Raw genomic sequence first — 25,018 nt, 5'->3', positions numbered from 1 at the left:
CCATTCACTCTTCCTGGACTGTGGCAACAACATCCTAATGATTTTCTTGTATGCATTCTTGCTTCCTGCAAATCCATTCTTTACACAGGTGTCAGAATTATTTCAAAGCAAATATAGTCATGATTATTCTATAATTAACCCTTATTAGTCTGCCTATCACCTATAATATCAAGTCCAAATCCCTTCACATGGTACATGGTGCCCTCCAAGAACTAGCCCCACGCTACTTTTCCTTCCTTTTCACCCATGCTGAACCTGCACCAATCCTAAAGCTCCACAATCACACTCCACCAGTAGAATCCTGTGCTTTATTTCTGTCACTCCTATGGCTAAGTTTATTTGCCCTCAGTCTCTTCCTCATCCCCTTGCTAGTATACCTTCTTCATCTATTCTGGGTCAACTTGGGCAATCCTTTCCAGAGCCTTCTATGCCTTCCTCAGTCTAGGCAGGTTCCTCCTACGTGCTCGAAAACACCCTGATATATATCTGTCTTTGTGCTTATCACAGGCATTACACATTTCGGTCTAGTGTCTGCCTTCCTGCTGCAAACATATTTTTTTAAACCTTTTGAGGGCATGGACTGTGACTCATTTGTCTTGTCCCCAGCACAGTGTTTCACAGATGGTAGGAGGAGTGCAATAAATATCTGTTGCATGTCAAGGTGCATTAGGTGTTTTTCAGACTTGGAGCTGCCTGAATGCATATTTTATCACCCTGGAAGAATTTTAAAATTAAAAGCAGACATCATTTTAACCTTGTTCCCATACTCAGTTTCTCAAATGATATTTGCTCTTTCTCTCACTCTTTGTCTGGGACTTTTTCCTTCAATGAGTCCTATATATCCAGACCAAATATAAGGAACTGAGAAGAGGAAATGAGAAATAAATGAAGAAATGATGATACAGGAAGTAGTAAAAAGATAAAAATTTGTAAACTTCAAAATGTATATAATGTAATGTAAATATGCACCTGTAAAAGACATGATTAAGAAAACAAAATTTTGTAGTCTTAACGTTTTCAACCATTTGGACACAGCCCTTGGCAAAGATCTGATAGAAATTATAAATAGGAATCTGGTTTAAAGTCTTTTAGATAAAACTAAACATTGCTATTTGCATTTTTAAAATGCATGTTTAAAATATCCCTATAATTTTATAACCTTCCCATGATTAAATTCTTTTTATTTTACAGAATTCCACCTATCCCTGTCTATTGCAATACAACCAAAATAAAAAAAATGAGTGAAATAGTTATGTTTTTCCCTCTCCACTTCTTTCTAGTTTATTTTACATACAAATGTACCTATGTGGTGGACTTTGAAAATATTTCATCCATATTTTTTATTACTAATGTCCATAAAAATTCAGATTTAATGAAGATCTGCTTAACATAAAAATACTAAAGGTTAAGAGACTATGAGAGTCTCTACTCATCCTTTAAAATATCAATTATCAAACGTTTTACTAACAAAAGTGCGGTAATTATTGGAAAGGTTTTAAGAAAGGTAGCATGCCCCTAACAAATACAAAAATAATTTTTGTGTGTACTTGTCTCCTATATATGAATATTTATACTATGAATTATAAATATTACTATACTAATAGTCTAATATAACTTATTTGCTTATATTATTATATATGTTAAATACATTAACAGACATTACAATGAAATATAAATAGATATAATTAGATGTTCTAATATGCTTTTCATGATCCTCAACATACGATGCAGAATTTGCATGATGGTTCTACCACACAAGGTCTGATTCTTTCTGCATTCTCGCTCCTTAAACTACAACTAAATCAAGAGAAAACCTGGTGATATACATAGAAGCTAAGACATACCAACAGCCAAAAAAAGCCAGTGGACTCATCAAGGTGTATTGATACCCTTTACAAAGGGAGCAGATCAAAGTATGGGTGAATCAGCAGAAATTTATCACAGTAGAAACACATGCACTTTCAGAATTAGCAGAGATCTTGAATATCATTTAGTCATTTTCAAACTATTGTTTTTAGCTGAGGAATATTTTCTTTTTAAATGAACCCCTTAGTAGAAGGCCTACATTCAAGATAGATACAAGCAGTACTGCTCTGGGTACCTCGGGCTTCAAGGTCTCATGCTATACTCACTCCCCCTCCCTACTCCTCTCCTTCTCAGGGAAAACTACATGTCTACACTGCCACTTTAGAGATGAGGCTACCAGGCTGGAGATGGAACAAGAGCAGCCATTTCAAGAAAGATACAATACCGTAGCTAAAAAGATTAATCTTGGTGCTTGTCCATTCTCCTTTTTGATGGACAATCAGTACTTGCTTGCAGGGACTCGTTTCTCTGCATGTTCCAAGCTGACTTCAGTTGTAAATATAAATACTTAAACAATTAACTAACAGGATTTAAGGTAATTTTTGGTACTAGGGTTTGGTAAAATAATAAATACTTATTTTTTCTTCCAAATATATCTTTTCTAACTTGAGTTTTAATTACTCAAGCAGCTAGCCATGGTAACATGCAAATAATATGCACAAAGGAGAAGAATCTATTGGATCTCAAGCACAAAATTTCAGGGGGTGCCCAAAAGCTCAGAAATCAAGATGAATACCATGTAAATGTCATACATTTTAAAAATAAAAATTTATGCAAAGATTTATGATGATCAAAATATCAAAATTTTAAATACAGCTTTAACCCTGAACTTGTATAACTCAGTCTCATGTATCTCACCTGGTTCAGTGACTTCTCAGAAAAATGAATTGTAAACATAAAAATCATGTCAGGTTAGTTACATTATGCAAATTTCTGTCTCAAAACACCAAGGACTGTAGAGGGAGAAGGAAATGTAGTTTGGAGGACAAAGTCCAGTTAAAGGCATGTTCCGGTAAAGGCTTTTATGCTTCAGTCTGTAAGATTGGGGATCAGGTTAAGTTGCTTGGGAACAAATAAGCAACTAGACAACCGTAACACATGAGATAAGACCTAACCTATGCTTTCATCTGAACTATTTTACAATGTCAATGAGCTACTAAATCTAGTTATAGCTACTTCAATAAGTATTCTTTTTTTTTTTGAGACAGTCTTGCTGTGTCATCAGGCTGGAGTGCAGTGGCGCGACCTTGGCTCACTGCAACCTCCGCCTCCCGGGTTCAAGCCATTCTCCTGCCTCAGCCTCCCGAGTAGCTGGGATTACAGGCGCCCACCACCATACCCAGCTAATTTTTTTTATTTTTAGTAGAGACAAGGTTTCACCATGTTGGCCAGAATGATCTCGATCTCCTGACCTCATGATCCAACCGCCTCGGCCTCCCAAAGTGCTGGGATTACAGGCATGAGCCACCACACCCGGCCCCTTTCAATAAGTATTCTTTTAAATTTTTGTTTTGTTTTTAAAAGCAAGGCATAGTTCTAAAATACATAAAAACCTGAAAGCTAAAATGTGTCCAGTGAACATCATCTGACTATGTGAAGCAAATTAACCACTTCAACTGTAAGACCTACTTTTATTTTTTTATTTTTTATTTTTTATTTTTATTTTTATTTTTTTTATTTTTTGAGACGGAGTCTTGCTCTGTCGCCCAGGCTGGAGTGCTGTGGCCGGATCTCAGCTCACTGCAAGCTCCGCCTCCCGGGTTCCCGCCATTCTCCTGCCTCAGCCTCCCGAGTAGCTGGGACTACAGGCGCCCGCCACCTCGCCCGGCTAGTTTTTTGTGTTTTTTTTTTAGTAGAGACGGGGTTTCACCATGTTAGCCAGGATGGTCTCGATCTCCTGACCTCGTGATCCGCCCGTCTCGGCCTCCCAAAGTGCTGGGATTACAGGCTTGAGCCACCGCGCCCGGCCCAAGACCTACTTTTAAAAGTCTGCTCTTAAGAGGATGCATTTAACCTCTCAAGCATTACAATGGTGAGCACAATCATCACAGAAATGGTGACATTAAAAAGGATGTGCATTCATGAGGATATTTTCTGTCCACCAATTCAAATGAACTAGCTTAGGAGAATGAATGACTCTGCCTGACACATAGTAAGTACTCAACATACATATACTAAATGAATAAATTAATGAAATGATAGAAGTTGAGAGACGGCTGGAAACAGGTATACTAGGACCAGATTATAAAGAACATTGAAACAGAGACTTCTTGCTGTGGGCCACTGAGCAAAGGTTTGATGAGGTTTAACAACCACCACCACCACCACCACCACCACCACCACCACCAAAAACACATGATTCCTTATAGAAAGAATGGGTGATGGGTGGATTGGTGGTGAGCAAATAGCAAATCTAGCAAAAGTTTTGGAAATAGCCTTGGCAATGGTCTATAAGGAACCACTAAAGGGTGAAGACTATAAAACTGGAGGAAGACGAGTGTGGCGAATACTGCTGACCGGTTTCCATTTGCTCCTCTGCACCTTTCTATAGAAATAGAAAGTTTAGCTGGGTACATAGCCACAGATAGTATTACCAAGCCTTCCATGCTGCTAGGTCATGCAACTGAATTTCTTCATTAACTATGGCTAGGTGCAGAAGTGATACATTCCACTTCCAGGTTACATACTGCAAGAGAAGGGAATGTGATCTCTCCTTCCTCTTTTGCCCTTTCTGAAAACTGGACTGCATCTGTGGTTATGAGTCATGCTCGATGAGGTGGACAAACACAATACCTTGGAGATGACAAAGCAACTAGATAGAAGGGGCCTGCATCCCTAACATGGTTAAGCCACTATGCCAGCCCTGTAGCACCTGCCTAGATTGCACATGAGATAGAACTAAACTTACATTGAGATTCATCCACTGTTATTTTTGGATTTTGCAATAACTGCCAAACTAATGTCTAAAACTAATATATATGGACATAAAAAGCATTTACAAAATGGAAAAATCCATGGAATGTGGAGATAAGCTACACTGAATGAGAGAGAATGATGAACTCAAACAATTCCAACTTTTTATGCCCAGGGAACTAGGACAACAGTGGAACCACCAACAAAATAACAGGTGAGAGGGAGACAAGTGGAATTCAGATGGTGGAAAATAGCCAAGGCAGGAGCTGAAAGTATGGGCCTGGAAGTCAGACAAAAGGAAAAATTGGAAAACAGAAATGTCAGCAAATTTGTATAGTATATACAAATGAAAAATGTGAAAATTAATAGAATCTAAGACTAAGATAGATCAGAGAATGCCAGAAGCTGAATGATGGGGTATTCTCACAGAAGGCAGGAGAGAGCAGCAGTAATCAGCAAAGGTTCAAAAAAAAAATGTTATTATCCTTTATAGGAAAGAGCTAATGATTCAAATCATGGAATAATAGAATTAGCCTTGATTCAAGCTGACAAACAAATTTAAAGGGAATCTAATGTGGGCTAAATGCCTTAAATCCATTTAAATCTCCCATGAAAAACTAAAGCAATCATTTCTTGAAATAGAAAGGCATTAATTACGGTTCTGAACAAGCCAGATCTCAATAATTCTTTAGTTTAAATTTCCAGAATTCCAAGAGAGAAAAAAACACCCAACAGGTACCTATGTCATTCTGTCCTTCGTAAATTGTCACAATAGAGGAAGAAAAGAGGTGACAGGAATGAAGGGAAAATGAAGCATAAGTATCTTGCTACTCACACATTCTTTCTAAGAGGCTGATTGCTTTTGTTTTGTTTTGTATTTTAAATAGGGATGGGGTCTCACTATATTTTCCAGGCTGGTCTCAAACTCTTGGCCTTAAGCAATCTTCCCACCTTGGTCTCCCAAAGTTTTGGAATAACAGGAGTGAGCCAATGCACCCAGCCAGGGGCTGATTGCTGTAAGTAGAAATGGCAAACTGAAACAAATCCTCCTCCTCAATTTTTATTGTTTCATTGGAAGATACAGTGATTTAAATTTCACATTAAGCTTTGAAGTTAATAAAGTTGGCAACATAGAAGCCAACTGTTACATATAAGAAGAAAGAGTTTGGGAATCTGTATCACTTGTGAGATGTGTTAATATTCCTGGAAGGTCATCAGCATTCCAGAACATTCAGGCAACATTACACTAGGCCCTCCAACAGTCCTTCTTCCCCACCTGATCTGGTTTATCCAACCAGGAGGATATTTTTCAGGGAGAAGTCAGACCAAAGATTTCTGTTTTGTATTCCGTTGTCCACTTCATATTGACAAAACATGCCATTTTAGCTTTGTCTTTGAAGATTCTTTTCTCTCTAGTTTTAGTCTGCAGAATGTGAAGTGTAGCTGCTTAAGGGACATCAGGAAAGATCCGGTTTTCTTCACCAGCACATTTTCATAAAAATCAATCATACTAATTCACTTTGTATGAGAAATTGATATCCCTCTCTCTTCCTTTGAAAAGAAATATGTTAGTAATCTCCTTTTTCTCTTCACATAGTGACTGCATTTTCCACGGTCTTTCCAATTGTTTGGAAGACCGTTTTCATTGCTGTTTTTAGCGTTATCCTTGAATCCTATATACAGTATTCCTTTAAATTCTTAATACTGGCATGCATTTTGGGATTCTAAACCCTCTCATTTTTTTACTTAATGGCCAGACAATACTTTTCTTTTCTCCAAGTAGATCAGGGTGTGAAAACCTGCTCTAAAATGACCTTTCCTTTACATATGGTTGCAGAATACCTGAACAAAGGTTGCTGTACACCAAGAAATTAGCTTGAGGGGAAAGAAATCTTTTTTTCTTATTTTGAGTTGGTGTAAGAGAAGAGTGTGTATATGTTAAGTGGGAGCAGGGTAGAGGGTGGGGGTTGCATTTCATGACACAGCATTCGACATGCAAAATTGCCATTGCTTCACTCGTATCTGTCTGTATATATTTTCAGGTGTGGCCTGTGTGGTTCTAGAATTTCTGGCATTTAAATATAACCTGAAAGCCACTCAGATCAACCTGGAAAGATCTTCTCTTTACTTTTTTACCATGTGCCACATAAAAACCACAGCACCAAAATAGCAGATTCACACTTTTTTTTTTTTGGTAAACTATTCACTGCTTCTTAATGCTTGCTTGCAAAGCCTCAATAAAAGAAGTAACTTTTAATTTTTTCCGTAACTATTAAACTTCTTAGTTTATATTACTTTCTTGCCAATATTATAATCCTCAAACACCAACAAAAAAGTTCATAAGCTTTATGTATCTTTCATATGACTTACAGGTTTTTTTTTGCTTTTTGTTTTTTGTTTTTGAGACAGTCTCACTCTGTTGCCCAGGCTGGAGTGCATGGCGCTATCTCAGCTCACTGCAAGCTCCTCCTCCCAGGTTCACAGCATTCTCTTGCCTCAGCCTCCCGAGTAGCAGGGACTACAGGCGCCCGCCACCACGCCCATCTAATTTTTTGTATTTTTAGTAGAGGCGAAGTTTCACCATGTTAGCCAGGATGGTCTCGATCTCCTCGGCCTCCCAAAGTCCTGGGATTACAGGCGAGAGCCACTGCGCCTGGCCAACTTACAACATTTTAATAGGTATATCTGAGATTAAAGAGGAAATTGTTAGGCATCACAGTTAATTTTGATGTTAATTATAAAATAAATTGAAAAAAAGTTAAGTCTAAGCCCAGTATTGTTACATACATAGACGCGTATTTCTATCTGTCATCTATAAACATTTGTGCTCACAAAATAAAGCCAATGAAACTATGTTACATATAAAAATGACCATACCAACTCACTGGGAGGAAAGGGAGCAAACAATTGTAGAGTGCCCATGATTTTCCAGATGCTTTAAACATTCTCTCATTGAAACCTTTCAAAAACCATCAGAAAAAATAAAACAATTTAGTACCATTGGATGCCTAAGGAAGCTTGAGGTTATAATCGAGCCAGTGCCGAGCAAGGTCAAGTCATGAATCCAGGTCTGCCTGCCATACTGACTTAATACTAGTAGTAGTGGTTGACTAAGTTGATTCACAGGAGCAACAAAAAGAAATACACTTTTCAGACTTTGTCTGAAAGTAAAGTTGACGAATTCTACTTTAGAGGTCACTTTTGATATATCCCATATTTTTTCAAAATGGTTTCTATAAGATGCCCTCTTAGCATTATAGTTTAACACCAGATATTCCATCGCTTCCTTGATAAGATCAGTCACCTGCTCAAAGCAGTCTGGTCTGTTTCAAAAAGCACACACAAATGCGCCCATGAGGGCAGCTCAAGACTACCAATAAATGTATTGTCATATTGCGTATCCACCAGAAAGTGATTTGATAGACTCCAGAGATACAGAGGGGAAAGGTGGAAGAGAAGTACCAAAAAAAAAAAAAAAAAAAAAAAAAAAAAAAAAAAAAAAAAAAAAAAGCTAGCACATATCCCCAGTTTTAAAAAATGTTTTTGAAGTAGATATTATCATTTTGTGCCCTTTTGAGTCAGTCAGGATACTGCTATTAAATGGACGTGATTTTTGGTTAGCTAAATGACCCCTTACAAAGCAATAAGCAATAGTTTCTTCTTCTGCATAGGGAACCTGTCAGAAGTTAAAGGGCTTTTGCAAGGTCAACCTGCTTGAATCTGGCTGAGAGGCAGTGTCGATGGTGTGTGCACTGGGCACAGGAAGTTAGATGGTCATAAAGGTTTGGTCATGGAAGGCTAAGGCTGGCAAAGACTAACATTAAAGACAGTATAATGCTATGCACGTGAGCTTTGGAGACAGACTGGCTCTAGAACATAATAGCTATATGACTTGGGCAAACTCAGCTCACATTTCTTTATTTATACTGTGGAAATAAAACTTCCACCTCACAGGATGTTGTGAAGATTAAGTGAGACAATGTCTGAAAAGTACTTAATGTAATTCCTAACACTTAGTAAGTGTTTAATAAACAGAAGTTGCTATTATGACTATTCTTTGTACCAAAGGAAAAACTGTGCTTTAGAAGGTTGAATGACTAGCACAAGGTCACAGGCCATTCCCTTACTGAAGTGTCAGGTTAGGGGGTGGAGGATAAACTCAGCTTCATCTAAAACCAAATGACCTCTAAATAACCAATTATATGCATAGGACCAGAAAATATCTATGAAAATTTCAAATGCATTTTAACTATTTTTTTTTCATTAAAAACTGACTTTACAACCAACTTTCTTTTTTCCTTTCCGTGACATCTGTTTCCTTTCAAAACTAACTCTGTGTGAATTCCTGTGTGATTTTGATCTCATTATTTCTTGGACTGAAGGTCTCTCTCCCAAGTCTACTTTGTCTTAACATTGTCATAGCTGTTTCATTCTCCTATACCCAAGAAAAAGCACACACAGCAGAGGAATGCATTAGAAGGATCTTATTCAGAGGAACATTTCTTTACTACCTATTTAACATGCTGCAGATTTAGATGCTTTTATCTAAATAAGATGCAGATAGTTTTGAATTTTAGACTAAGAAAATAATTTGAAATAAAATTTTGCAATAAATCCATTTTAAAGGGCCCTTTGAAGAGTGACTCCTAGGCATTATCTGTAAGAACAATCTCTCAAAAGGAAACTGGCCAAATTAAGGTTTCATATTTTGCTCAACAATAAAGAGTCAAAGGTTGAAATGTTCATTTCTGGTTTTCCTACTTATGTTTACTAAGCAATGCAGCCTAACCTTATTTCTTTTTGTCATTGCTTTCATTTTGAAAATTTTTTTAACCCAGGTATATGGGTCAACAAGAACAAAAAAAAAAAAGCTTAATTTTTCTAATTCATGATCTTTCTAGAACTGGAGAAGCATTGATAGAAGTTCACTGTATTAGGCTGTACAGACTATGTACTTCATGGCTGCAAGGAAGACTAATAGCTAAATGTAAACACTGTTGATGTCACTAATTTGAATTTAAAAATATACTAATATGTTTTTTACAAAGGTTTATTTTTCCCTAAAGGGGTGTTAACTAGGCATACTAAATTCTAAACATTACATTTATATACTATATATTTGCCTTTAGAAGATGAATTATTTAGATATGCTTCATTTTAAGGCATTACATTAAATTAAATTTAAAGGCAAGAAGGCTATAAACAAAATGAAAATAAACAACAACAACAAAAAACTTGATGAAAATATATTTAATGTCAGACCAGGAACAGTGGCTCATATCCGTAATCCCAGCACTTTGGGAGGCCAAGTTAGGAGGATTGCTTGAGCCCAGGAGTTCAAGACCATCCTGGGCAACATAGTGAGACTTTACCTCTAGAAAAAATAGAAAAATTAGCTGGACATGGTGGCATATACCTGTAGTCCCAGCTACTTGGGAGGATGAAGCAGAAGGATTGCTTGAGCCCAGGAGTCTGAGGTTACAGTGAGCTATGATTACACATCACTGCACTCCAGCCTGGGTGACAGAGAAAAACCACATTCTAAAATAAATAAATAAATAAATAAATAAATAAATTTAATATTTACATTAAGTATCAAAATAATCTCCTTCCTTTAATCTGAGAATGACTACAAGTCTCATATTTAGGCCAATGACAGTCATAACTAGCTGAATTTATACTTCCTATAACAGTACCTTGCTCATGTCAGGATTTGTCTGGCTCAGAGAAAAATGGCAGCTGCAGTGCTGAGTCACTAAAACCAATTCTCAATGAAGCAGCTGCTGCTGAAAGCTGGGCTTCAAACAACAATCAATCTCTGATTGTTACAGCTAGTCTGTGGATTTTGTCAGTTGTTGGTACTTTCACCACATTGCAGTATTACTGTTGTCATATCATGCTGCACTAGTTGACATAACATCATCTTGTAGAGACCTTCAATATGAGAATATCCACGTCCTCATGAATACGTAAATAAGCTTTTGAAGGAAGTGGTACAAAGATCATATGTTCTAAATGCTAAAATACTAATTTTCAGTAGAATGATTCCACTCACCTCCACATTTCTCTGAGGCACTGGTCTGAAAAAATCATACTTCAGCCCTAAAACAAATACAAATATGGTGTTCTGGGTCCCATTGTTTCCCCCGAAAATATATGAAAGTCCTAACCCCCAGTACATGTGAATGTGATCTTATTTGGAAATAAGGTCTTGGCAAATGTAACCAAGTTAAGATGAGGTCACACTGGAGTAGGGTAGGCCCTTGATCCAATATGACTGGTGTCCTTATAAAAAGGGGGAAGGCAATGTAAGGACAGACACATGGAGAATGTCCTGTGAAGAGAGAGGTGGGACACATCTACCAGCCGAGGGATACCTGGAGCTACCAGAACTGAAAGAGGCAAGAAGGATCCTCCCCTCTAGGCTTCAGAGGGAGGATGGCCCTGGAAACACTTTGAGTTTAGGCTTGTGTCCTCCAGAACTATGAGCAAATAAATTTCCTTTGTTTTAAGCCACCCAGTCTGTGGTACTTTCTTGTGGCAGCCATTTTGGTACATCCACCTGGGGATGATGGTAGACTCTTAGCAGCTCCTGGAGGGCACAGGTATAAACTATGTTAATCCAGGAAATGTAGTAATTTAACAGACTCTTCTTTCAGGTTACATTTTCTCAGATTCATATTTTTTAAATTAAAGCATCTCTAAATGTGTAGCCAATTCCTAAGATAAGCAAAACCAGGATCAGACTAATAGATCTTAGATTAAAGAATACATTAAAATGGTTTGAAATGAACCAAGTATTCAAGAATAGCTTGTGCTTCTAGTGCTTTTAGGTGTCATCTCATGATCTGTGGGTATTAACAGATATCAAGCTATCACCACAATTACCCATGCCCAGAAGTTTCAATACACTGAAAAGAACAGAGATGTAACAGAATCACCAGAGTCCAATTTCCATGAAATTTTTCAAGGCAAAGGAAATGAAGACGAAATAATACAATCGGGATAAGGGAAACAACAGAAATAGACCTAAGGAATTGAGTCACTAAACTAAACCTACATAATTTATTGCTCAGGCCTCTCTCTTGGAAGGCAGACAAACAGCAACTAGAATCAGGCACCCCTGAGTGTTGCTAGCTCCGCTACTGACTAGCTCTGTGTCTTTGGACAAGTTATACACCCTCTCTAAACTTCAGTTTACTCATTAGTAAAGAGACAGTAATACTTTCACCAACCTCATAAAGAAAGCTTTCAGTAGTTGTAGAAATGTTATTACTAACTACAATGTTAGCTTAAGTTGCCACTTCACTCATAGAAAAGATATTCCTCTATGCCTCAGCTTTATGTTTTTCCACCAGAAAGAGGCCAGGTACTTTGGGAGGCCAAGGCAGGTGGATCACCCGAGGTCAGGTGTTCGAGACCAGTCCAACATGGGGAAACCGTGTCTCTACTAAAAATACAAAAAAATAAAAATAAAAATAAAAGAATAACTGGGCATGGTGGTGCATGCCTCTAATCCCAGCTACTCAGGAGGCTGAGGCAGAAGAATTGCTTGAACCCGGGAGGCGGAGGTTGCAGTGAGCCAAGATTGTGCCATTGTACTCCAGCCTGGGCAACAAGAGTGAAACTCCAAAAATAAAAAATAAAAAAAGGAGACAAGGAAAGAAGAGAGAAGGAAGGAAGGAAGAAAGGAAAGAAGAGAGAAGGAAGGAAGGAAGGAAGGAAGGAAGGAAGGAAGGAAGGAAGGAAGGAAGGAAGGAAGGAAGGGAAGGAAAGAAGGAAGACCAACTCCAAAATTGGTGAACTCTAAAAAGTACTCATAGTGCCAATAAAGTTACCGCCACAATCACCTGGACTCAACTGAACAATTTTACTCTTCACTGCAAAGAGTAAAACCTTTGTAAACTTTGTTGCTAAGAATGTCTCTAAAATGTTTCAATTTCTCTCTCCTGTTAGGTAAATACAAGATACTGAAAAAGGAAGTATCCTCTTGGTAACTGAGTCTCTTGCAGTTTTCATGGTCATCATTATGAATATCTAATATTATTAAGATGGTCTTTTTAAAATTATACTTTAAACTAATAAATATATCACAATAGCCTTTTATAATATATAAAATATGCTTATAGTGCTGAATCTATCCCCTGATAACATCATCCTATTATTTTGCTTTATTTTGCTTCTTCATCCATATATGAAGTTTCAAGTATCTAAAAAGCCAGCTATCATGTCCTAAGTCTTCACTTCTAGAGCTAAAATAAGTATCAATCATATACAATATTTTTAAAAAACTCCCCCAAACTGTTCTAGAACAGTTAAATTTTTTAACCTAAATATAGTTATTGATATTTAAGACTGAAAAATATCATATTGTTGATGTCAGTATATCAGTCTGTCCTGATATCATTGGGTCTACCGTATGTTCTTTTCTTAGCCTTGTGTCATCAGCACAGTTGACTGAAATACCTTCTAATATTAAACAGTTTTGTCAAGAAGAGTGATATGAAGAATGTCACTAAAGATTTTCCTGCACCTTGAAACAGGTCCTTTTAAGAAAGAAAGAGAGGGTTCATAAATAGATCTTGGATCTGAAGACTTTTTAAGATGGAAATATTCCTCAAAGTGATCTACAGATTCACATACAAGCCCCATCAAAATCCAACTTGCTTTATTACAGAAATTGACATACTGATCCTGAATTTTAATCAGAATTCAAGAAATGCAAAACAGCCAAAGCCCCCTTGAAAAAGAACAAACTTGGGGGACTCACCTTTATTGATTTCAACATTTACTAACAAAGCTACAGTTACTAAGACAGTATGATACTGGCAAAAGACACATAGATCAATGGAATAGAATTGAAAGTCCAGAAGTAAATCCATACGTTTATAGTGAATTGATTTTCAACAAGTGCCAAGACAATTCAGTGCAAGAAAGCACTGTCTTTTCAAAAAGGTATGCTGAGACGATTGGATATCAGATGCAAAAGAATGAAGTTGGACCCATACCTCACACAATACACAGAAATTAACTAAAAATGAACCATAGATCTAAATGTAAGAGCAAACACTATGAAACTTTTAGAAGAAAACATAGGAGTAAGCCTTTGTGACCTTGGTTTAGGCAATCATTTCTTAGATATGACACCAAAGCACAAGTGACAAAAAAAAATTGATAAATTGAACTTCATCAAAATAAAAAGCCTTTGTGCACCAAATGACAGCATCAAAAGTGAAAAGACTACCTACAGAATTGGAAAAAAACACTTGCCAATCATATGTCTGACAAGAGACTTGGACCTTAAGTATATATAGAACTACAACTAAATAATAAAAAGATAAGTAACCCAATTTAGAATATGGGCAGTGAACATAAATAGACATTTCTACAAAGAAGGTATGTAAATGGTCAATAAGCACATTAAATGATACAGAGCATCATTATCCCCTATTAGGGAAGTGCAAGTTAAAACCATGTTGAAATATCACTTTACACTCACTAGGATGATTATAATTTAAAAAGACAATGACGTGTTGAGAAGGATACAGAGAAATGGCAGGCCTCATTCATTGCTGGCTGGAATGTAAAATGATGCAGTCTCTTTGGAAAATAGTTTAGCATTTCCTCAAACTGTTAAACATAGGGTTACCATGTGATCCAGCCATTCTACTCCTAGATATATAACCATAACCAAGAGTAATGAAAGTATATGTCCACAAAGAACTTCTACAGGAATATTCACAGCAATGTTGCTCATAATAGCCTAAAAGTGGAAAAAACACACAGGTCCATCGTCACTGATAAATGCATAAATAAAATGTAGTATATTCTTACAATGTAATATTACTTGGCAATAAAAAGGAATGAAGGATTGATACATGCTACAACATTGATGATCCTTGAAAACATTATGCTAAATGAGAGGAACCACATGTTGTATGATTCGATTTATATAAAATGTCCAAATACCAAATTTACAAAACAAGAAAAATCTGTGGTAGCCTAAGGATGGTGAGGGAGTCCCTAGGCTTTGGGGGAAATAGGGAGTCACAACTAATGTTTATAGGGTTTATCTTTGGGGTGAAGAAAATGACTTAAATGGATTGTGGTGACGTGACAGTGTGTGAATATACTAGAAACTATTTAAATGGGAGGCTTTTATGGTAGCAAATTATGTCAATAAAGTTTTTTTAAGCTAAATAAATTGACTCAGATGATGTTAGTGCTGAGTGTGAATCTCTGAGGGAGGATTGCAGTGTGCGGTATGCCATTCATGTTTATCCATACAATTTATTCTTGTAGCATTTTGATGAACACATTGATTACAGATCCCAAATTGAGCTTATTTTATTTTTTCAAATGTAGAAATAAGATGCCAGCTTGTTACATTTAACAGATCGTGTATATTTTCTACCTTTTGATTATTTTTCTAAAACACTAAAAATGTCTAAGTATAAATATTTAATCTATAACTGTGTCTTATACATAAAAGGTTTATTAAATGAGTGGGTCTTGAGATGAATGGTAATATTGATTGCAGAAATAGATCAATCACTAGGCTTTCTCTCTTATTTACAATCCTGTCGCAAATATGTTTTCTTGAAGAAATCACACATTTCCATATGAGAACATTTTCCTTTGGTTGCTTAATAATAAACATGATCATTTTAGCCTAATTCTTTAGGCTATAGAATTGCAAAGGTGAGGAGAACTGCCTGCTTGTATTCTAATCAAGAATTTGTACTTAATGAAACAGAAACTTTTTAGTGTAAGTAACCATGTGCTCGTTTAATTCCAAGATATCCATGCCCTGTATACTTTCCAGCGATTACAATTGTAAACATATAGTAAGCCTTCTCAGCCCTGAGGTCCAAGCATGAACATGATTGTATCTGTGGTTTAGTCTGTAAGAGAACAACATATCCCAAGGCTACAGCATGATCAATTTGGAAGGGACCTTAGAGGAGAATATGTTTAACTCTTTCATCTCAGTCCTCTAGTTCCATAGCTGAAATCCTACATGCTTTGGTCTCCGAGTTGCTGAGATGAAGAGTGAAAGTGTAATTAGGTCTCTAGAGATTCAGCCCAGTGTTCCTTCCACCATATCATCTTGTCTTTCAAAACAAAGGGCAACATGGGCTTCTTCACTTTTGACCATATTGTCTACAACAGTGGAAGTGCATATGAGTATGAGAAACCCACCTTAATTGGTGGGGGCTTTTCTCATGTATGTCAGAATCCACCAGGCTCTGCTGTGCTCAGAAAACACCTGCAAATGATTCAGTGATTAGCCTTCTCATTTATCCAGAAATTTGTTTGACATTTCCAACTCATTTGTAAAGGAAAACTAAAGTAGATAATTAATTTTCATGCTCTTTCAGAATATTTTAATATCATGCTGCACTAGATAAATGTTTCCATTTTTATTTTTCTTTAACGCAGCTCTTTCTATTGTGTACTGTCATTCTCTGTGTCTTTTCACATGAAAGCTTCTTGTTTTTTTTCCATTTTTTTCTTTTAATTGTGTTCTCTAAATATAGCATGACCAGGAACCTCTCAGCTAATAGATTTTCAATTACTTCATTTCTACATTTACAGATTCTCCTCTCGCTACTTCATTAAATCAGTGCTAGTGATACACATAGGCAACTACACTGAAAAATAGCTCAAGACTGAGAGTTATTGAATTATAGTTTTAACCTGCACTTGTACCCCTGAAATTAAAATAATAGTTAAAAATAAAAATAAATGCTAGTTAAGAAGATGCCTTTCCTTTCAAACAGTGGAACTCTCGCCATGTTTCACTCTTGCCATTTCACTGTTTGAAAGGAAAATCATATTCCTTTCACAAAGATAAGTTTACTCAGTGCTTTTGTGGGGAAAACAATCAAGTACCTATAGCTAGATCATATAAGAACCAAATGGTCTCACAAAATGATTTCATATTCAGTTTGATTTATCCGTAGATCGATTATGCAAAATGTCTTTAAAAGCACAATTACATTTTGCATAATCTCAGAGGGAAACAGCACAGTAAGGAATGAATCTTTCAGATGTCAACAATTTTGAAAATATCTTTCTAAAGAGTATTCACACATACGTAGAACTCTCTATGTAGACATTTAAAAATACATTCAAGTTTATTTTATATGTATATAAAGCCTCATTAACTTGCTAAGTCAATTACAGACTAAATAAAATTCTAATGTGAGCTAGAGATCTTTAAACTTTGTCAGGAAAAAAATTATTTTAAAGTGTTTAGAAGCATGTAAATAACATGCAAATAGAAATGTCTCTTCATTTTGAAAGTTCATGTGACTTCTATTTGGTAAAGTGTAGTTTCATTCCTTATGAAAAGTTGCTTTGATTAATAATATTATATAATTCAAGCTTACTGTTTAATATTATTTTAAAAATGGGTGTTCCATTAGGCTATGATTCTTTTTTGGTCAACCCTATATTCCCAGCAGTATCTAGAGGAGTGCCTGGCAGATGGTAAGTATGTACTCAATAAAAATTTGTCAAATGAATGCTTAACAAATAAATAAATGCTACTGTTAACATAAACATTTAACATTACCAAGATTCCTTCTCTTCAGTGATTCCTGGTTCAGATTTAAGGTAAGAGGATGTGGCAGCCAGTAGTGGTCCTGAGATAGGTCTGCTTTTGCCAACAAACAAAACTTTCCTCTGGCCGTAATTCAGAAAGACCTCTGCCCAGAAAGGGTCCCCACTAATAAGGAAAAATCAAGCTTAAACTCCAAGTTTATGTTAAACTTCCATGTGATCTGTGCATCACACCATTATGAAAGCAACAATTTCAAGCTTGAAAACGGGAAAAATAAGAGTATAAACGAATGAAGGCAATTGGTTAAATGTTAAATATCAGGGAATTGGATTTATTAACATCTCAAGGGACAGTATTTAAATTATAATCTCAAAGCACTCAGCAAACTAAGCCAATACATTTCCTACTCTGCAGTAGAGTAAGATGTAGCCAAAAGTTGTAGCATTACTTTTATGAATTTGTAAATCAAATATGATTCATCACTTAGTAAAGATCATTTAATTATTATAATTATACAGTAACTAATTTAGTCATCGTGTGTGCCTGATGTTGTCAAGGAATAATATACACGACTTGGCCCAAACTAGTTCTGCAAATATAAATTATGTCTAATATTTCCTATTAATGATTCCAGAACCAGCACAAAACCAACCCATTACAAAAACATGTTAGACTCCCAGAAGATTAAAAATACATAATATTCTCAATTATTTTTAATTAACAAACTAAGGTTCTAGGAAGCTTTTTCTTTGAATTTGCATAAAAGATCAGTAAATTTTATTTTAGTGTATATCCTAATCAGCATGATATAAAGAACTTAATCCAGTGATTCAGGACAATAGCAGAAAATTAGAATTTGTGAGTTTATCTTTAAGGCTAGCGTACACACCACACATACCTGATGTATGACAAAACCCTTAGCTTTACTTGTGTCCCTTAATGGCTCAAGAAAGAGCTACGTGATTCCTGCATCTGTGAAGCTGGACTGAAAGAATTTTTATTGGTTTTATGAGTACATTGAGATGTGGCTGAAAGCCAGTGTTTAAATTGGATAGCTTCCATATCTTTCAAACATTAGAAACATACAGCTGAAAAAAGAGCAATAAATATCAACAGAGTTTTCTGGAAACATCAATGTAAGAAAGATTCCAAGCAATTCCTGCTAAACCATGATGAAAAAGGAAGTAGCATTGTAGATATGCCCAAAACTGGAGACAATCCCAATACTTCTGCAATTATTCACTCATAAACTCCCCTCAGTATCAAATTCTACATATTTCACTAAGAATGAAAGCCGAGTTAGCTCCAAAATATAATCTACATCAATCACCGACATCAATAAAAAACAACTAATGACGCTAACATAATTGTGATACTAGGTTAGGATAAATAGCTGCATTTTGGGGGTAGGTGATCACCAACATCTATTGCAAGTCAACTGAATAACCACTTTGAAAAAATGTGTACATTTCCAAGCATTTTGGTGATGTTCATGTGAGCCCCTAATGAATATGTAGCCACGAGTAGCAATTTTAGACTCAAGTCCTCCTGGATAAAGGAAAACACCAACAGCAACCTGTTGAAAGCTTTGATCATCATTCATTCATTTAACAAATGTTTATTGAACAACTGGAAGAGAGTTGGGGTAAAAAAGCCTTAAAGACTAAATAAGAAGTAGCTATGTGAGATGATAGATATGTTAATCTATTTCACTATTTTAACTATTTTGTTATCTGTATATATTTCATAACATCATGTTACAAACCTCAAACATGCACAATACAATTTATTTTAAAAGAAGACTAAAAGAGAATATAGAACATATATAAGTAATCAGATACATAATTTACACTTTATAATTCTAAAAGGGAAAAATAAGTCATTAGATAATAATGAGAACTCAAGGAGTATTTAAATTAGATGAGGAAACAGAGACAGCTTCTTTGAGGAGGTGAACAACCTGGAGATATATGTGGCAAATATAGCTAGTGTGCATACAGCAAACATATGGATCATTGGTGGTCTTGCCTTTACTGGCTTTTATCTATAAGCCAGTTCTGCTTTGACTCCCTTAGTACTACGTCTATACTTTCGGAATTCCCTTGTTTCTCTCATGTTCCACTCCCTGGATGCCTGACACCCCCATCAAACATCTTGCCCCCTCACTTCTCCCAGCTGGGTTTCTGGCTGAAGAGCTAAAGCTGCAACTCCATGGACCTGTCTCACTGTGGGTCAGGGACAGTGACAGCCAGACATGTGGCATGAATGGGAACAAATCTCAGTAGTGATACATCAGTTTTGCTTGATGTTATGGGAACAATTTCTTAGCACAATAGGCAAATTTAACTTCTTTCAAATTCAAATACTATACTTAAAATATACTTAAGTAAAAAATTTTATTTAATTCTCCATGAACTGATTATTTTCAACTGTATAGCAATATGCTTAAAGTCGTAGTGTGCAGTTTACCTAAAATAAAAAATGAGATTTATGCAATTGTTACTCTTCTCTGAAAGAGGATTTAAACTTTCATGATATGTCTACAACATACTATTATTTTATGTAACAAACTTCTCAGATCTTTTATTTAATGGAGACAAAAAGTCATCTGGTCAGATTATACTGGTACATACAATAGTTGCATAGTCAATTGTTTTTATTTATAAATATTTGTAAGTGCTAAGCCTGAAGATTTCCTAGAAAGAAAGAAAAAGAATCTCTTAAGAATATTTTATCATATTCAGACAAACAAAACTCACAATACCATAAAAGATAAATTATTATCAAGGGGAGGAAAAAATACAAAAATATAACATGGTTACCGTTGAGCTCAAATTTTACAATTTCAGGCACCTTTTAAAGTTTTTGTTTGAAAGCTCCAGATCTGGACAGAACATAAATAACTACTTCTTTCTCAGTATTTTATACATAGAAGAATAAACCTAAAATGACTTTTTTCCCTTATATAGGCTAGTATTATAGTCAGTAATAAGAGATCCTTATACAGGGTATCTAATTTTTTTAAAAGTAAGCTATTTTGATTAGCATTATCAATATTAAGGTTATTCTCTCTAGAAATATATATTTTTCCCATAATTCTCATCACTATTAGTAGCTATATATGTGTATTTTTATTTATTTATGCCTGTCTTCTCTACTAGGCTGTTACCTCCATGAAGGCAGTGTCTTCATCTGTCTCGGCTGCTACAACAGAATCCCATAGAGTGGGCAGCTTATAAACAAAAAAAATTTATTTCTCACAGTTCTGGAGGCTGAGAAGTCCAAGATGGAGGCACCAGCAGATTCAATATCTGGTGAGGGCCTGCTTTCTGGTTCATAAATGGCAACATTCTTGCTGCATCTTCACATTAGGAAAAGAGAGGGAGTTCTCCTGGGTCTCTTTTAAAAAGGCACTAATCCCATTCATGAGGGCCACTTGCATGTTCTAGCCTCCTAACAAAGGTTCCGTACTTCCTAAAACCATCACCGTGGTATTTAGGATGTCAACGTATAAACATTTTTTAGTGGAGAGAACACAAATATTTTATCTATAGCAGTCAGGTGCCATTTCCATTTTTTGTTCCACAGTTTTAGGCCCTCAATATGTTTTTATTGAAACAATGAATTTTTATAATGATAAACAGACTATATGGTACTTATACATAAGAATTAAAAGTCCCTGGATCCAAACTACTTGGGAGGCTGTGGCAGGAGAATCTCTCAAACCCCGGGGGTGGAGGTTGTAACTAGCTGAGATCATGTCACTTCACTCCAGCCTGGGCAAAAGAGTGAAATTCTGTCTCAAAAACAAACAAACAAACAAACAAACAAAAGTCCCTGAATATTAACTGAAATGCAGGAGAGAAAACATGAAAGCCAAAAGTAATTTAAGTTTCTAACCATATTAGGAGAATGAACCAAAAAGTGAGCTAACATGATTCATATTTTTCTCTTACAAGAAAAAAAAATCTGAACTATTAAGATATATTTCTCTTACTAACACTAAAATTGTGAAATAGTATGAAGTTAAAAAATATATAAATCTAGTGTAATATATTCAGATTATGAGTAAATCAGTACAGAAAAAATATAACAACTGATGACTGGGAATAAGGTTTACCTCTGTTTTTGAAAATTGAAGATAGAATACCAAAATGTAGGTTTACATTCTTAAAATCTGCAATCACATAATAATGTTGACTGGTATTTGTGGTCCTACTTAGCCTTGGTTAAGAACCCTGAACATAGCGTTCAATAAATGCCCATTATTAAGACAAACAATATTCTAGAGGTAAATGGCAACTTGTGTGAGTTTATCTTTAGCATGTAAGATACGGAGTCACAGTTAACGGACTGGAAGAAATGACAGGAAGGGCAACTCTCATCTCCACTCAAAATCCTATTTGTTTCCATATTTTTATGTTTAGGAAATGGAGGATTGGCAACAAGGAAAATATACTTTGCATGTATCCTGTACCATGCACGTTACACAAACATGACCTTATTCCAACAGAATGCTCTGAAGTATCTACATTTTCTTTATGAGGAAATCAGCTAACCTCCTAATAAAAATCCAAACCATGGTCTGACTCCAAACCCTAAATTCTTCACACTTCATCTTATTGACAGAGCAGAACATAAAGATTAGGGCTTATGAAAGACCAGAAGAGGCAACAGAAAGAATCAGATTGGCTTCAAGCACAAAGATTATCTGGCCTTAAATAAAATAGAGGTGCATGTCTTGCTGGCCATAATTGGAGAAGGCGGAAGGCATCCAGCGAAAGAGGGAATTGTTGATTGTCAGAAAGCGCCCCTCGCCTTTTTTTTTTTTTTTTTTTTGAGACGGAGTCTCTCTCTGTTGCTCAGGCTGGAGTGCAATGGCGCGATCTTGGCTCACTGCAACCTCTGCCCCTCAGGTTCAAGCTGTTCTCCTGCCTCAGCCTCTCGAGTAGCTGGGACTACAGTGCGTCACCATGCCCAGCTAATTTTTGTACTTTTAGTAGAGACAGATTTTCACCATGTTGGCCAGGCTGGTCTGGAACTCCTGACCTCAACCTCCCAAATTGCTGGGATTACAGGTGGGAGCCACTGCATCTGGCCAGGAAACCCCTTAACTCCATTTTTTTTTTTCTAATAATCCCTTCAAGTTACATGAAAGAGAATGCACTGAGGTTAATAGAGAGAATAAAGTGCATGTTCCAGAGTCAAATTCCCCCCACCTCATCCCCGCCCTACCAGGTTTGAATGCTAAACCATCAGAAAACCTGCTCTAGAGGTTCTTCATAAAAATCTCTCTCACAGCTGTAGCTTGGCACCTGCAATTCTGTCAGAGCAATTTATGTCTTTCCTCTTGGCCACCAGAACACATGCAAAAGAGAACAGCCCAACACACACCATTACTCCACATAAGCAAATCACAAGAGCTTGGCCGGAGATGCTAGTCACCTGGAAAAACAATCCAGGAAGCCCTTTCGCCTTGCTTGCTGATGACTAATCAAATGTTCACCCACGAATGTGTTCCTTTCACTCAGCCAAGAGATCACTCTAGCCATGTATCAACCTCATTATTTTCTTTTTAGTACATTTTAAACATTTTAAATAATAGACTGAGAAAGCTCGGCTATCCAGGGACCAGTTTTCTGGAACTTTCCAATTCTAGAATTCTACCTGAGTAGCCAAACAAAACCAAACTCCAAACCTGTTAGCAGAATTAGCCCCTGAACAGGCAGCAATAAATGAGTACAATTGAAAAGGGTCCTGGACCCAAAGATCAGGACAACCCCACTGTGTTATGGATGTGTCAATTCAAAGACATTAATAACAATAGACCACAAGCAATTTTCTGAAGAGTGAAAAAAAATCTGTTGAGAAAAGACCACTTCAATTAAACCTTTTTTTTTTGCAGGGGGGAAGCGGGAGAAGAGCCAAATCATATTACTAGGGAGTATTTTGTGGCTGCAACATTTTATTCTATGTTTTAAAGAAAAAGAAACTGTTACCTACAACTTCTTCAAGAAACCAAGTTCTGGAGTCTGTGCATATAATTAGCTTCAACCTTTGCGGACACAGCACCTACGTCTGCCTGTATATGGGATGACTCTGAGTCATCCAGAGCAAAGTTAAACTACTGTTTAGTTAGGCCATAGGCCCCAGTTGTTCAAACCTTAATCTAGGTGATGTGGTAAAGGAATTTTGTAGATACACGTTACATCTATAATCAGTTGATTTAAGTAAAGGAGATTATCCTCTATAATCTGGGTAGGTTTGGCTCAGTCATCAAAAGAACAGATGATTGGTTTCCCTGACAAAGAAGACATTCTACCTGTGGACTATGCGGCTTCAGTTTCCTCCAGGGGATTCCCAGCTTGCAGATTGCCCTAAAGATTTTGGACTTGCCCAGCCAGCCTCCATAATCACACAAATCAATTAGTTTCAATAAATTTCTCTCTCTCTCTCTCCACACACACAAACATATATGCACACAACATATATATGTGTGTGTGTATGTGTGTATGAGTGTATATATATATATGTACATTCTCCATAAGTTGCACCTAAAGTTATATCAGAGCAATTTCTGTTTTTCTGGTGGAGCCATAACTGACTGATACAGATTTTTGTAGTAAGAGTAGTTCCATAGGAACAGAATTTTAAGGATAAACTATATGAATTGGTTTGGTTCTGCTATTCCTGGAATATGTTCTCTAATGTGATTAAATTTAAAGGCATTAAAGACAATTTTCAGTTGTGAAGAGGGTATTGGTAGTCTGTGGCGTGATGTGGCAATAGAGAAATACAAATATCACCACTGAATACTCATAATGAAATAGTTGTAAAAGGCAAAGTTTTAGGTGACCATGTATTTTATACTTTAGAACATTTTATCCAGATTAAAGAGTATGATGAAATTGGCAGGTTGCTAAAAACTGTGCTATGGAAAATGGAAATAAAAAGATTAACTCAGGGCTTGAAATTTCTTGTTCAAGCTCTGCATAAATAATCTGAACACTTCTATGTCTGCCCCAAAACAAATCCTTGTCTCCTATAGCCATAGGGCTAAGATTTCAAAAGCAGACTCACACTGTGGGTTGCTGAATTACAACACAAAATGCATTTCTCCTGTTAAAGTAGGAGAATTGATTGAGAACAAGTGGGATCTTGAAAATTGGAATGGGGACATATGGGAAATCCCACTCAAACTTGTGATATCAAACCTCTAAATTCTGATGAGTTTCTTTGCCAACAGAAAAATCTTTTCACTCCTGTCTGAGGTTAACTCTGTGTTGCCTAAAAAACCAGTAATGGCTGCTCCTGAGGTAGGTGTCTTGCAAGACCCTGTTGATTCTCCTCAGAATTTATCCCTGATACCCCTCTTTGCTTCTAGATTTTTAACTAGGCTCAAGTCCCAACAGGCCCCATAGATTAAGGTACAAAGTGTGGTCCACAAGGAAATGTGCTACATACCAAAAGAATTGCATGAGTTTTCCAATTTATACAATCTGGGGATTATGTAAATGAATATTAAGCATGTGGGATAATTGTGGAAGAAACATAATGTTGAATCACATAAATCATTTTCTTTCAAGTGTATTCCTAGAGGAATTATAAGGATTAGTGCCACCATCAAGGACTTGAAGGATACAGGGGTAATGATTACCACCACTTCTTGTT

At 36.3% G+C, this 25,018-nt stretch overlaps 1 protein-coding gene across 5 annotated transcripts in view; it reads right to left on the bottom strand.

The window, feature by feature from the left end:
• PKIB (cAMP-dependent protein kinase inhibitor beta) overlaps nucleotides 1-25,018 on the bottom strand; it is a 248,067-nt gene that overhangs the window by 49,088 nt on the left and 173,961 nt on the right. Inside the window, exon 1 of one of the 5 annotated variants that reach the window (XM_025381401.1) lies at nucleotides 23,347-23,393. The exons of the other annotated variants lie outside the window; for them this stretch is intronic. The gene's annotated coding sequence lies outside the window, so the exon portion shown is untranslated. Of the gene's footprint in view, nucleotides 1-23,346; nucleotides 23,394-25,018 lie in introns of those variants that run through there. 5 annotated transcript variants of the gene reach the window in all.

Source organism: Theropithecus gelada, chromosome 4 (genome assembly GCF_003255815.1).
Source record: "Theropithecus gelada isolate Dixy chromosome 4, Tgel_1.0, whole genome shotgun sequence".
Taxonomy (NCBI): domain Eukaryota; kingdom Metazoa; phylum Chordata; class Mammalia; order Primates; family Cercopithecidae; genus Theropithecus; species Theropithecus gelada.
This window is presented reverse-complemented; position numbering and strand designations above follow the sequence as displayed.